The following is a 15,098-nucleotide window of genomic DNA, read 5'->3' as shown; positions in this document are numbered from 1 at the left end:
CTCTGTCTCCCTCTCTCACTCCCTCTCTGGTGAATGTGGATAACTATACCTGCTTTGTTTAGGCAGCAGCATGTGATCTATAAGTGATGCTCATGAACAGCTGATGGCCTCTGCATGAATTGCAGCCCTCCTCTAGCTGATTGCATGTGGAACAGCTGTGGTAACATTCCCATAGCCAATTGCAAGAAACACACTCCAATATCTAGGAACATCATGTTGGTGTTGGGCCTTTTCATTCACTGTGAGCAGGACCTAGATCTGGTGTTTGGCAAACAGCATTACAGATGGATTGGGAATTTATTTCTTGCAACATGCACTGTGGAAACAGGTCAACACACAGGAGGGGGATGTGCCTGACATAACTACAGAATGTAAGTGTTGCTATTCTTCATTTGGAGTAATGTCGGTTTAACAGGGTGTGTGTGGATATGGCTAGGCTACATGCTTTAATACCTGTCATGACAGTGCTATGTTTTTTGAGGAAACCCCCATCTGTAGGATCATCTGCAGACTGGGCAGTGTGTGGTGCCTTTTGTTTCTTGTGTTACTCACAGAGTACCTATCTGAGAACTGCAGAAGCATAGTCTGAGGATTGCAGTCAGTACATGGTGACCGCCATGAGAGTTACTGACTTCATATCCCTAATAGGACATATTTCACAACAAACTCTGTTATAACAATAAATGTATGAGGTTATCACAGCAACATGTCAATATTGGCCCTGTGTTTGTGCCTCCAGCCACAACGCTGTTAACCTTTGTACATATGTCATGCAGTAAGCAGTGCATATTCTCTGTACACCATTATTTATTCACATCATATCTGATAAGAAGCAGTGAGATATCAGACTGCTACACATGTTATGTATAGTAGGGGTTATATTTGAGGACATAACCTGGGCATTCTGCAGTTGTGTGTACATTACTAAGGTCTGTGTATTTATGGTGATCGTCGACAGTGTATGTATTGTGAAGATGTACATTGGCCTGTGTACAGACTGTGGTAGATGTCATTGTTCTTAGTCCTGTTCTATCTGATGTTACATGCTGCTCCAGTGTATGTTACCCTATCAGCTTACATGTTTGTAGAGCCAAACAGACACATGTCACATACCACAGACAGGCATCGGACCCCACTATGTAGTGGCCCAGTATATGTAGGGTTAGTGTGTGAGTGGCAAATGTGAGGATGGTGTGATCAGATAGTCCATATACTGTCATATTAAGCTAGCTTACCATATGTGTCTGTGTCTGTGTTCACATTGGTTGTGGTTATGCACTTTCACACAGGTGTCTGTTACTCTGTGCTGTGACATGCCTGTAGAGCCTGCTATATATGCAGGTGCATGTGTATTCCCCCATAAGTAATGTAGGCCAGTGTTGTGGCAGTCTGTCTGTAGCCTGCACAGTGCTTTGTTACATGCCTAACAGCATAGTGTACTTACCCAGTATGATGTTATGTCCAGACTCTAGCCGGATGTACTGATTCCTGGCCACCATAACAGTCATGTATTTCTGACAAAGCAGTGTAATGCTGTACAGATGTATGTCACTAACTAGTGGGTAGTATGTGGCCATATCACCTCTGTACCAGCAGTTATTATGTGTCAGGACAGACAGATGTGTGTGAATGCATAACCTATGGGGGCAAATGTATACCAATACTTACATGATATACCCATCTACATGGCTGTTAACATCCACATTGTTAGGCTTGGTCTACATGTCTTGAACTAAGGGGTTCTGTGTATACCTCTGGACTGAACAGAGTGTGTCAGACTGTCCACATTTATTGGGCATACCTCTGCTGTAGTCCACAGGATCATTACTGTACTAGCAGTGGTACTGTACTATGATGTCATTAGGATGTCTGTCAGTAGCCATTGATGCACATGTTACAAGCGGATGTGACCTCCCACACACAACATGTCTGTTAGGTCAACCCCTATTACAGTAGCAACAGTCTACACACACACACACACACACACACACACACATATATATATATATATATATATATATATATATATATATATACATATATATATATATATATATACCTGCAATACATACCTGAAATCCCCTTGCACTAAGAGGTTGGGACTATTGGGGCTGAGGTAGGACTCCACTCCATGTTCTGGGCATATGGTGAACATATATGTATATATAATTATCCATATATCTATATAGATATATACACATATACCAAGAAAAAACAAAATTCACAGCAGCTTTCAAATAAAACTTGTAATCCACAAAACAAAGCAGATTTGCAGGCAAAACAATAAAGCCCTGAGCAGAACAAGCTTAGAAAATTGTGAAAAAAACCCACGGACAGCCCAGCACACCTCAGTTCACTTTATTCCACAGAAATACAGCACATTATTTATATATATATATATATATATATATATATATATATATATATATATATATAGATATATATACATACACAAATACATAATGACATACATAGATGGATATATATATATATATATATATATATATATATATATATATATATACATATAAACACTCAGATATATGCATATACACAGCAATATATTTCTACACATATAAAGATAGAGATACATACGCACATATACTTATGGATATCTACATATATATTGACAATAATAGGTATATCAGAATAGATATGTATGCACAAATAGTTATAGATATCTACATATATATCTACATAAATAGGCATATCTGTACACATAGGATGAGCATACATATATAGCTATATATACATATATCTATATATAAATATATATATATATATATATATATATATATATATATATATATATATAGTTATATACAAAGAGATCTACACATGGCCATATATATGATACACTTTGCAGATGTGTATATAGACATATGTATGAATATACATGTGTATGTACATGTAGACATATATCAACATATATGTATATATCCATATTCGTCATGTGTAAACCTCACAGTTGTGTATACTATCCCAGATGTATCTCACAGTATGTATCTGATATATGTACATTATGATAAAACAACATATGTGATGCAACAGTCATATTAATAACAAGTACTACACAATTGTAGAAGTAAAGGCAATTGTTCAATACTAATCAATATGGGTATTGACAGATATATTGGAAAAACAACAGCTGTCTTCACAGTGGTCATGGAGTAGCGGTTAAGTGTTGTGACTATAGTGTACAGGGTCCTGGGTTCGCAACCTGCAAGGGCTGTTCATTTTGTTTCTGGGCAGAATAAGGGCTCTCAGATAGAATGTAGTTAAGGCAGTTTTCAGCAGCTTTAAGTGTTTTTGCACAGGTTTGCATGACGGTAAGTACTGCTGTGAGTGACATGTCTGAGACACAGACGTATATGAGGCCTGTACAGCACTGTTATTCATGTGACTGTGTTACAAACAGGGGTAGTAGTCCAGGGTATGTGCTGTCACACTGGCATGTAGTGTATCATGGTGGTAGTACTGTTGACAGTGCTTTCCCAGACATGAGTAGAGTGCTAAATGTAGTACTGACAACAGGCATACCTGCAGGCATAGCTGGAATCTGAGGACTCCCTGGTGTATCCCTGGTGTGTGAGCTGTGTCACAGTATATATCCCCAACTGGATAATGATCTGACATGTGGAATGTAACTGTAGACTACTGTCTGTACAGCATATGTTCGTGAGGGCTTCCAACATTTAGTTATGGCATACATATTGTTATCAAATGTCTGTCTGTCAACACATTCACCCTACTGCATAACTACTTGCCAAGCTGATGACTGGCAGTGCCTGTACAGATGTGAGGATGGCAGGTATTCAGCTGGGATATGTACAGACAACCTATGCTTGATTGACACTTACATGTCTGCCCAGCTTTGTAAGAATGGGCACATATAGGCGACAACACCCTGTACATACCACATTCCACGGCTAACTCCACTACACTACCACAGTCAACAGAACATGCTTGGGTACAGGTCTCAATCACAGACACTAACCATGTGTTGTAATACATGTTGCATACACGTCATCTTGATCACCTCAGTGGCCATGTGCAGGAGGCACCAGAGGATTGGCTGATGCATGTCACTCTCACCCCAAGGGTCATGACAGTGGTGGCTGTCAATAGATTGCCTGCTGTCATATGGTAGGTGGCAGGATGCCACTGTACATACATCCCCTACACAACTCATCTCTCCATGGACAATAGCTAGGTACACAGCTATGACCACCTGCAGCGATGCACCCCAGTACTGACACATGTGTATGTGTGCATTACTGAGTATAGCAGTGTCTGTGTGTTAGCACACCTGTAGTTGGGAATTCCATGAGGGCCTTCACAACCACCGCAACACCCATTGCCATGGTCAGTTTTGGCTGCTGCTCTATGGGACATTACATGTAGCCTGTTATGTTCCTCTCCATACTGGCTACAGGAGCCTTGCAGTACCAGCACAACAGTGTTGTAAAAATAGGTTGATAGGCATGGGATATCCATTGAGTTCTAGCAAGTGTGTGTATGTGTACATATCCGTATATCTGTAGGGTACAGCATTCCGAGGCCACATACTCCTATTACACTACCCATTGCCACACAGTAGTACAGATAGTGTTGTTGCTGCCCATAGGTGAGGCATGATAATGCAATGCCCTACTATGTCTGTGGCATGTGCATTAGATGCATATCCCTGTAGTACCACTGTTGGGATATACAATGGGTTGTATCACAGTTGTGGGCAATGTGTGATGATGGGTATGTCAGAGTGTCATTATGGGTTTCAGGGAGTACAATATCCACTGGGGGATGTGGGTGCTGTGTACACTGTCATTACACCAAGGTACACTTGGTACATGTCCCATATACCACTTTATGGTTAAAACTGTCACCATCAACCATACAGGTAACTGATACCACAATCCAGCCTAGTTATGCATGTTCTGTGTGCAGCCTACTTTTAACACATTGGGCACATGGTCATGTTAGTTAGCAGCAATAGGCCCAGATCTCTCAGATGTGTGTCTGCCTGTTATGTGTCTGTTAATGTGTATATGAAGGTATGTCACACTATGTATTGTCCATATACACCCATTACATCCCCCATTAGCATACTGTACATGGCTGGGGATGTTCAGCATGTAACATGTAACCTGGAACACACCTCACCCTAAACACTGTGTGGTGTGTGCAATGAAAGCCACACACTTCAGTAGCACTACATACCTAGGTAGGGGTCTAATCCCAGTGTTGCCAAGTAAGAGTGTGCATGTATGTGTATGGGTCTACATCAAGTCGTAGATTATACACATCCCTGCGGGTCACCTGTCCATGTGGCACAGGCAATAACTGTTATACAAATCTGTGACATGTGTTCAACTGTACTCCAGATATGTCACAGCCATGGTGTCACCACAGTGCCATACCCGATTGTAGAAAATGACTGCAGACCATCCTCGTGCTGACATATGTACACCTACAACACAAATGGATAACATTATGGAGACCATAATCAACCAGTGTTACTAACAGCTATAATGCATCATTGCTGGTTCGCTACACTACCTGACATGAATGCGTTAAACTTTACTCCTGACAACATGTTACACTGCACTACTTTGATACACTGTAGTAAAGTCACCGTGTGCATCAGAACCATATTAACCTATCCCTGCATCAATGTTATCGATGACATGGATGTGGCACAAGTATCATCATATTCACAGGGTGTGTTGTTGGTTTGCCAGAGGCCAAGAGTGGGCCATACATTTGACACCATGTGTGTGGGTGAGGGGTGTAATAAGGTGAAGTGGGCATGGTGATGTGGTGTGTGTAGGTATGGGGTTGCCCTAGGTGTGTTCATATAGTGTGTAGGTATGCATGCACACAGTTCTGCCATGTGGCTGCCCTTCACAGGTGTTTATGGACAGCTGCAGACCATACATGGGAGGGTGTGCAGTTCACTGCCTCCAGCCACAGACACATGGACTGTGCCTGCCAGGGTTTCCATGGGCACGTGCAGGTACAGGCCACGATGTGCTACTCTCTCCTGATGATGACAGATGTCCGCTGAATCCAGGTCCCTCCTGGGAATGGCCTGGACCATGTGCTCGTGGCCTGCTGTGGTGTGGTGTAGACAGCGCCCTCCCTAGTGTCGGGGCTAGTACTGCCACTACAGGAGTCCTTTGGTGTCCTAGCATGTCCACATTGACTGCCAGCTGTAAGCGTTGTTGGCCTACGTCCAGGCAGCTGTCTCCATACTCCCACCACATGTTAAATCACAGACAAACCACGATCGATGAGGGTCATCATCTCACCAGACTGTCTATCCATGTGCTTGGTATAAGCACAGATGGCACCACACAGTTCACGGAAGCTGTCACTTGCAGATGTGAGAGCAGCCTTCTCCAGCCTCAGGCTCTGTCTGGTGTAAAGTTACATACATGCCTGCACTGTCATAACAACTGGAAACATGTGCCTGATGGTACCAGTTGTGGCACATCTTCCAGGGTCATGATGACCAGTGGCCCTACCACGAGCACCCTGGGAGATCTGCCTATGTGGTGCCTGCCAGACATCTGGCTATGCCTGCTGTGACCAGACACAGTAGGCATGGTTACCAGACTCTCATGTGCACTGCCACCAAACGCCAGCTGTCCCTACACTATGGCCATTGGTGATGGGGTATGTATAGGCACTGAAACTGTGTGCGGGGTTGGGGTGGCTAAAAGGAGGATGTTAAATAATGGTGCTGTTTCAGCCCCTGATAACCCCACCTGTTCCTCAACAGTACTATCATTATCTTCGGTGTCTGTATGGACACCAACATTAGATTGCATGCAGGAGGGACCCTGATCCACCTCACCACCTGTGGGGGAAAACAATAAACACACTTTAAGACCCATACAGCATTGCATAACAGTACACACACACACACACACACACACACACACACACACACACACACACACACACACACACACACACCACCTTAATACCTACCTGCCCATGACTTTACAGGCAGTCCCATGTATATTCGCATGCGTTCTCCATCTTGCATCACACTTGGTAACATACACTCATTAATACCACCCATTAATGTATCATTCCTTTAAATGCCTAGACAAGTGATCACAACACAAGACCTGTTACTCCATTACCTCCCTGACCTGAGTGGAGTGGTTTTACATGGCCTCACTGCTGTCATTCAGTGTTCACTCTGTGTATGTCTGGACATCATGAACATGGCCCCTATATGTGAGGGGCTACAATGCTCACTCCATAATATCACGCACTGGAGTGTCATGTGTATGTATTGCTCAGTACATGCCAGATATGCTTCTCAATCAGCCTATCATGTGACAACTGTAATATATAGATACACTCCCTGGTGTTGTCTAGTAATTCCCCAATGCATGTGTAGTGCTGCATACATGGGTTGTCAGTCACCTTTCTGCTGAATGTGATATTAAGGGTATACCTGGTGTCTACCTTCCCTCCCAATGCTGTTCCATGCTACAGACCTTATTATACTCTCAGCTGTCCTGTGATTACATGCATGACAAGTATTCCTGGTGTGTCATGCATCAGTCCATGTCCATGTACTGCAAAATACCAAAGGGAAGTACTGCTGTATGAACAACCCCACAATCACACATGTGCATACATGGACATCCACACAAACACACATGCATGCACACACACACCCTATATACATCAACCTTCCTCCACTTCACTAGAGTGACACTACAGACAAACTAACCACCCACCGAGACACACACACACACACACACACACACACACACACACACACACACACACACACACACACACACACACACACACACACACACACACACACACACATACAGGTGAGGTTACACAATGATAGTACACACAGTCCTCCTATTGCCCATCTGTCAACATGCATAACATATGGAACACAACAGCATGCAGTGCAGCTATAGTCAATCCATGCTAACAACAAGATACATATGTGTTATGCATGTGCTGTGTTACTAAGTGATGTCCCTTCCCCTGGATACCACTGCACCCGTATACACAGTATTGCTGTGCACCTGTTCTGCACCCTGCATGCACTGTGCACCACACCTCACAGGTGTACAACCCATTGCTGAATGTGTAGTACTGTGTCAGTTATGTCAGCACATACCTGGAATGATATGTGGACAGATGTCATTTGTGAATGCCTGATGTCTGGTTTACAGCTCTCAACATCAGCAGACCATGTATGACCAATACAATACTATTACACTGATAACCATCAGAGCATACCGTGGCTATGGGGAGTGTACACACCCTTATTGATATGACGCATCCTTCCTTGATACGCTATGGGATCACATCATTGCATATATTAACAGTAAATGAGCCCGATATATGACATATGTCCTATACATTCACATGCAGTGTCTACGGAATATGTTAGGTGTGCAGATGCTGACCGAGATGCATACACTCCATGTGTGCATATGTGTGCACACCCTTATCATGACGATTTGTTGCACCTACTGTTATGTGTACTACAGCAGTCACTACTTCTGGCAGGGGTATACTAGCATGGGCCAACTGCATTTGCCAGTGTATGTTCAGTCTGCCCTACACATGTCCCTCTAACTGCATGATTGCAAGGTCTACTCATGTGCACATCCCTTGGTGTTCACACACACTGCCGTCACTATTGCTGTGGGGGTAGGATTATGTCTGCCACAGTTCCTGAACCTGACTGTGTGCAGATACAGCCATTCTTAGCATCCTTAGGATCGCTGCTGCAGTGCACTCATGTGTCATGCTGACACCCCCGCCACCTTCAGCCTTTTTGCAGATGCTTGAGAAGTAAGGCCTACACATGTGTCAGTTTGCAGTGTCTGAACACCACATGTTACAGCCTAGTCCAAGCTGATAATGTGGACCATAGTAATACGTTATGCCATAGTGTAGCTCTGCAATAGTTACCATTGTACTACTGGTATATACACTGGTGTTGCACTGTATACGGGTGATGTTTCAAGCATGTCCCTACTGTAGGCCATGTCTCCCACCATTATGTTACTCCCTGTGGACACATTCCACAATGACAGGATGTTAGTTATCTTGCAGGTGTCTGACATACCCTTCCAATACCACATCATGGTCACCCCTGTGATGCCGTGCATTTAACACCAACCATATGTGCACATATACAGCATGCATTCTGGGTAGGTGTGTTATATGTGTGCATGGAATATACCATAGCCATTACATGGCCGGTGTATTGGCAAGCATCAACATAAACCAGTAATGACTACAAAGAAGTACCAGTGAAAAACAGCTGTACTTTCCACCAGAATAAATTTATTGATAAAACAAGAAGACCAGAAGAAAAGATATGAAATATTGTAGCCAAGAAGGGGACATTTCCCTGCGGAAAATGTTCAGTATGTCAGTATATAATAAGTGAGGCAGAAAAACTAGGAGACAAAAGCTTCAACACTATGGGTACATATTCTTGTATGAGCAGAGGTGTAATTTATTTGATTAAATGTTCATGTGGAAAAAATTATATAGGGGAGACTAAGAGGAGTCTGGCTGAGAGAATAAAAGAACACATTGGGGATGTGAAAAATAAAAAAATGTTGAGTCCTGTGGCAGAACATTTCCATTTGGCACATGGGGGGATTATTAAGGACATGAAAGTTACAGTTTTAGCACAAATAGAACATCAGTATGGCAATGAAAATTTGTTAAAATATGTTTTAAGGAAAAAGGAAGCTATTCTTATTATGAAATATGAAACTTTGCAGCCTAGGGGGCTTAACAAAGAGTGTAATTGGCAGGGTTTTATATGTTAATTATTTTATTATCAATTTTCAAGAAGTTTTATCTAATTGTTTAATGGATTTATTGAAAAATGATGTGTTAAGAATGTATATAAAGTGGGATTATAAATGGATAAAGTTTTTTACTCTGTAAAGGCAACAGCCGAGGTGCTAGAGATTTGAAATTTTTATCAATAAATTTATTCTGGTGGAAAGTAGAGCTGTTTTTCACTGGTACTTCTTTGTAGTCATTACTAATTTGTTCTTGGTTCGTGGTTGTTATATCAACATAAACCATATTCACCGGCTACAGACTGCTGCCGTGGTATACTGGAGGGACCTACATAAGAGGGTGAGAGATGCAAAGTTAGTGGCCACACCTTTGGCATTGCTTCAGTGTGGGAGCAGCATTACAATACATCAACAGTACATGTCCACAATTCTACTACGTATGCACATCTGTTTATCACTACTATGCAACAACAAACTATATCTAAGATATGTCAGATATGCATGATTTACCTGTACAGATGCAGATGCATACACAACAATGGTCTACTGGTGTGTCCTGTGGCCTTACCTGCACACTCCTCAGCCGGTGTGTGGGTAGCACCCACCTCCACAATGGTGTCCAGCAGTTGTTGGCTATGCGGATGGGAAGGTGCCACGAGGCTGGCTAGGAGCTCCTCAACATGTGTTGGGGGGGATGGATGGCATGGCCCCCCATTGCAAGGTGATCCCCCTGGACTGCAGCAGCATGCCAATGGGCATTGCGAAGCAGGTCAGAACAATGATGCTGGACCTGCTCATAACTGCGGTTGTGCAGTCTGACATCATTGACCCTTTGGCCTAGGTCATTCCATAGGGTGGTCCTCTCCTGCTGCTCATGGGCAACCTGGGAAAACATGACAGGGTAGTGCTGGATTAGGTGGTTTACCACAATTTCATTCTCAGCAGCTGAGTAAGCCAGGAGCCTTCCATGTGACATCTTGCCTGAAAGACAAAAAGATGGAAACAGGTGTGAGCAAGTCATACAGCAAGGTTACCACAGTTCTTAATACACATCACTGTCATCCCCCCACCATATCAGTGACAACAAACTGTACACACAACTCAATAGGTATGGCTACAGCTTACCTACCAGTTGGACATATATTGTATTGTACCACACTTTGTACAATGTGTTTGTAGCCATGTTCCCTGTGTGGACACTATCATTGCTGGCTTGTTACACACTATTCACCTGCATGCCATTGTCAGGGCTGCTATGGTTCCATATATGCCTGTGGTATGCTTGCTATGTGATTGCTGCACATCTGACACTCTATGTTATTGGGGATATCTATGCATGCTGTTGGACATGATCCAGGATTGTGTAGACTATTACTACCCACATATGTTGTATAACAGTGACACAATAGCATGTTTATGAACTATTGGCCAGCAGAACCACCTCTCCAAACTCATCTGCCCACATTACCAGGCCACATCACATGTGGGACCCACCCTGGGGCCATCTCATGTACTGGTCCAGCAATACCTTCAGGTGGAACCAACTCAGGGGATGTTGTCCCCCCACTGGGGGCACACACAGACATGATCTTGTCCGCGTGATCAGGCCCAGGGTATGTTTCAAAGTGGGATCTACAGACACAAGTGGGATGTGCTACATCACCTTGAGGCACCTAGTAAACATTCACAGAGTCCAGATGCTCCTCCTGCTCAGCTTCTAGGCCAGGCACCTTTGGGACATGGACTGCTGTTGTGAGTAGCAGTAGGTGGGAGGCTTGTTCCCATTGTGTCCATATTGGGGACCATGGGGCTTCCACATGTGTTACATACCACCCCTGTAGACTGTCCTCTATATCTACCAACCCTGACCACCTCCACAACTATACCTGACATACTTCCCCATATTCCCATTCTATACTTCACAGACAAGGGCAATGTGGTCCCAACAAGAGGTTGACATGTGACATACCCATCCATGTTGCACACTCTGACAGCTGTAGATATCTGTGTGCATTGCTATGTGTGCTGTTCCCTCACAGATAGCATGCAGCACTGTGGTGGTAATATAGGGAACATGTATTGAAATATATATATATATGTTTCTGTGTGTGTTTGTATATTTGTAGACATGTGCATATAGGTATATATCTATATATGTGTAGATATATATGATGTTGTATATATGTGTTTATATATATATATATATATATATATATATATATATATATATATATATATAGATATGTCTACGCATGGGTATCTGTATATTTGTGGACATACATGTAGCTATATAATATATATATATATATATATATATATATATATATATATATATATATACATATACATACCTATGTATGGGGTACATTCAGAGATCAGGTCCACAATCTCACAACACCTTCCTGCACATCTGCACTGTTCTGCCTTGCTGCAACACAGACATGTGCCACATATGGACACAGCCTGATATTAGGGAGGTATATGGTCAAGCCAGATTGCAGGTAACCCTATTACACACCTATGGTATTCCAGCATGCAACAAAACAGGTTAACCTGAGTATCCTGCAAGTGGTGGGCTGTGGAATCCACCTGTCCATCATTATGGCATTACTTTCACCACCAGCTATTGGCCACAGTAATATACATGCTTTCCATTACACAACACACATTATGATGGCTTACATCTTATCAGTCAGTGCTGGTCTGCACAGTTGACAGGTATGGCCCACTACCCACAGAGATAAACTCTATTGTCCTTAGCAGTTGTTTAGCTGAACATCATAACAACAACACCTAATGGCACATATAAATCAATCCACATCATCTATCCCATTATTATGGACCAAGTATTACAGTCAATTACGTGCATATATACTTCACATACCGGCTGTGGGAATTATGTCTATCCTGGATAGTTTGCTGGATGGATGTTTTTTCTTTTCTGTTGTTTTGTTTTTTTTTTTTGCATTTCACTCTGTCTCTCTCTCCCTATTTCCATCTATTTCCAGTAAATAGATTGAGTTGCTTTGGATAGGTTGCAACATGGAATTTGTAAGTGATGCTCATGATCAGGTGATGGCTTCTGCACCAATCTGTGTCCTCCACTTGCTACCTGCATACAGCATTCTGTGTAGTACTTCCAATTACCACTGTCATGACAACCCACTACTATAAATCCCTACATCATGTGGGCATGGTCCCTTTAACCTTTCCTGTATGGTGGACATCCTTTCTTTGTGTGGGCAGCAGTGTTACAGACAGCAGGTAGTAATAGCACTTACAGGAGAACTTGCACAGTCAGGCAGCTACATATTTGTATGAGGTTCCAGAAATACAGACAAAACGTGAGTAGTGTTGTTGTATGCATTGTATAGCACTGGTGTTACATGATTTGCATGCACATACTAGTTTAACATGGAGTGCAGCCTGTCTGCATAGCTCTCAATTGTCGCCCTATCCATGTGATGGCCCGAGGTGTGACTGTTATGTTTTGTCTGTCCACCACACAGATCTTGTGTCAAATATATCACTGGCAGTGTGTCTGTTGAGTGCTATCAGTACATGGCTACATCCATTTGTGTTTATAATTTCATATGCTTGAGTAAGGGTATGTTGCAGTCTATCTTGTAACACCAGTGATGTGCTTAGTGTATGACAACAGTGTTTCACAGATGGGCCTGTGTTCCAGCCTCTATCCTTCACCTATATACCAGGCTTTGTCCATATGACAAGCTGTCAGGGGTTGTTATGTAGTGGGCAGTGAGTATGTCATGCTGCCATTCCTGCCATCAGTCCACTGCTGTTGTGGCCCACACACATATTGTGGGGTTGGGTCCATATATTTGCGGCCTTCATCTACATAATACATGTGTGCCCTTGTGCACTGCAGAGGCCAGTGTGTGTAACAGTGGTATATGGCCTTGTATGTCAGTCTATGGGGAGAGGATGCACCATAACTAACCCAGGCTGCTACAACATGTGGGGTTATCAGGAGTAAGCTGCCTTAAGGTGCCTGAATGTACATTACCATACAATGCACCTTCGGTAAATGCAAGCCTACTGCTTCCTGCCATACAGACTGTTCTGTTTGTCAGTGTGATTGTGATGGTGTCAGCTATGCCTTGTTATGTAACAGACACATCCCATTGTGTCAACTGAGGTCCTTAACCCCTAGGGATTGTGTACAGAGTGTAGATAGAGGCTGCTGGACTATGCATCTGCAATTACTTACTGTTGATTGATTGTTATCCTGTGGCCCAGTCTGTCTTTACTATTGTACTACCTGAAGGCCTTGGCCTGGAAAGCAACATATGTAAACCTTTCCAGAATAATGTATTAATATAACTGTTTCACAGTTGCATTCATCTGGTTATATGTATATCAGAGTCTAAACAGCTATATGACATGGCATATACAACTGTAATAGTACACAAATAAAGCTTTCCCATGTATGCAAACCTGTGTGTGGTGTTATAGCCTTTGACCTCTCTGTGGGTATATGTTGCAGGCAACAATTCTCATTTGTATGAGTGGCTCATACAATGTCCAGTTGGTAAGGTGGCAACTGTAGGCATAGGGGGTATTCTGTATTGTGTGCACCTTCTACATATGTATTTTCCTATACATATATCTGTGTGTGTATGTGTAGTTACATATTTATCTATATATTTATGTATATATATATATATATATATATATATATATATATATATATATATATATATATATGAATCTGCATATATGTGTCTGTGTATATATATCTTAGGAATGTTGATTGCTTCCACATTATACAATTCCTATGGTAGCCAGACTGTACTGCATGATATGTTACTTATACCTACAGGGAGGATGGAGTACTGTTGACATCTTCTGCCCATGTTGTATCAGGTCTTGGTTATGGGATTTGCAACAGTTGGTATTGTATTGCAGGGCAGATGTGTTTGTCTGTGGGGGGAAATATCTATACGTACAAGATGTATGTTGTTTGGGCCCCCTCACCCCCATTAACGGTGCATGTGGGCATATATGTTTTTGTTATGTTCTCTTATATATCTATAGATATATGACTGTATATACATATATAGATATATATTTATGCTTACCTATATATATTGCTGTATATGTATACTAGACGTATAGATATAAACACCAATAAACGTCCACAAACCACAGAAGCTTCAAAACACCAAAGCCCCAGGAAACGGATGTGAAAAATTCACAAAATTTAGTATTCAAGTATAATTAAAAACAATCGCTCAAGGCTCCAGTTAATAA

The sequence above is a fragment of the Protopterus annectens genome, chromosome 4.part1 (assembly GCF_019279795.1).
Source record: "Protopterus annectens isolate FY-2018-M chromosome 4.part1, PAN1.0, whole genome shotgun sequence".
NCBI lineage: Eukaryota > Metazoa > Chordata > Ceratodontiformes > Protopteridae > Protopterus > Protopterus annectens.
Note: the sequence above shows the minus strand (reverse complement) of the source record.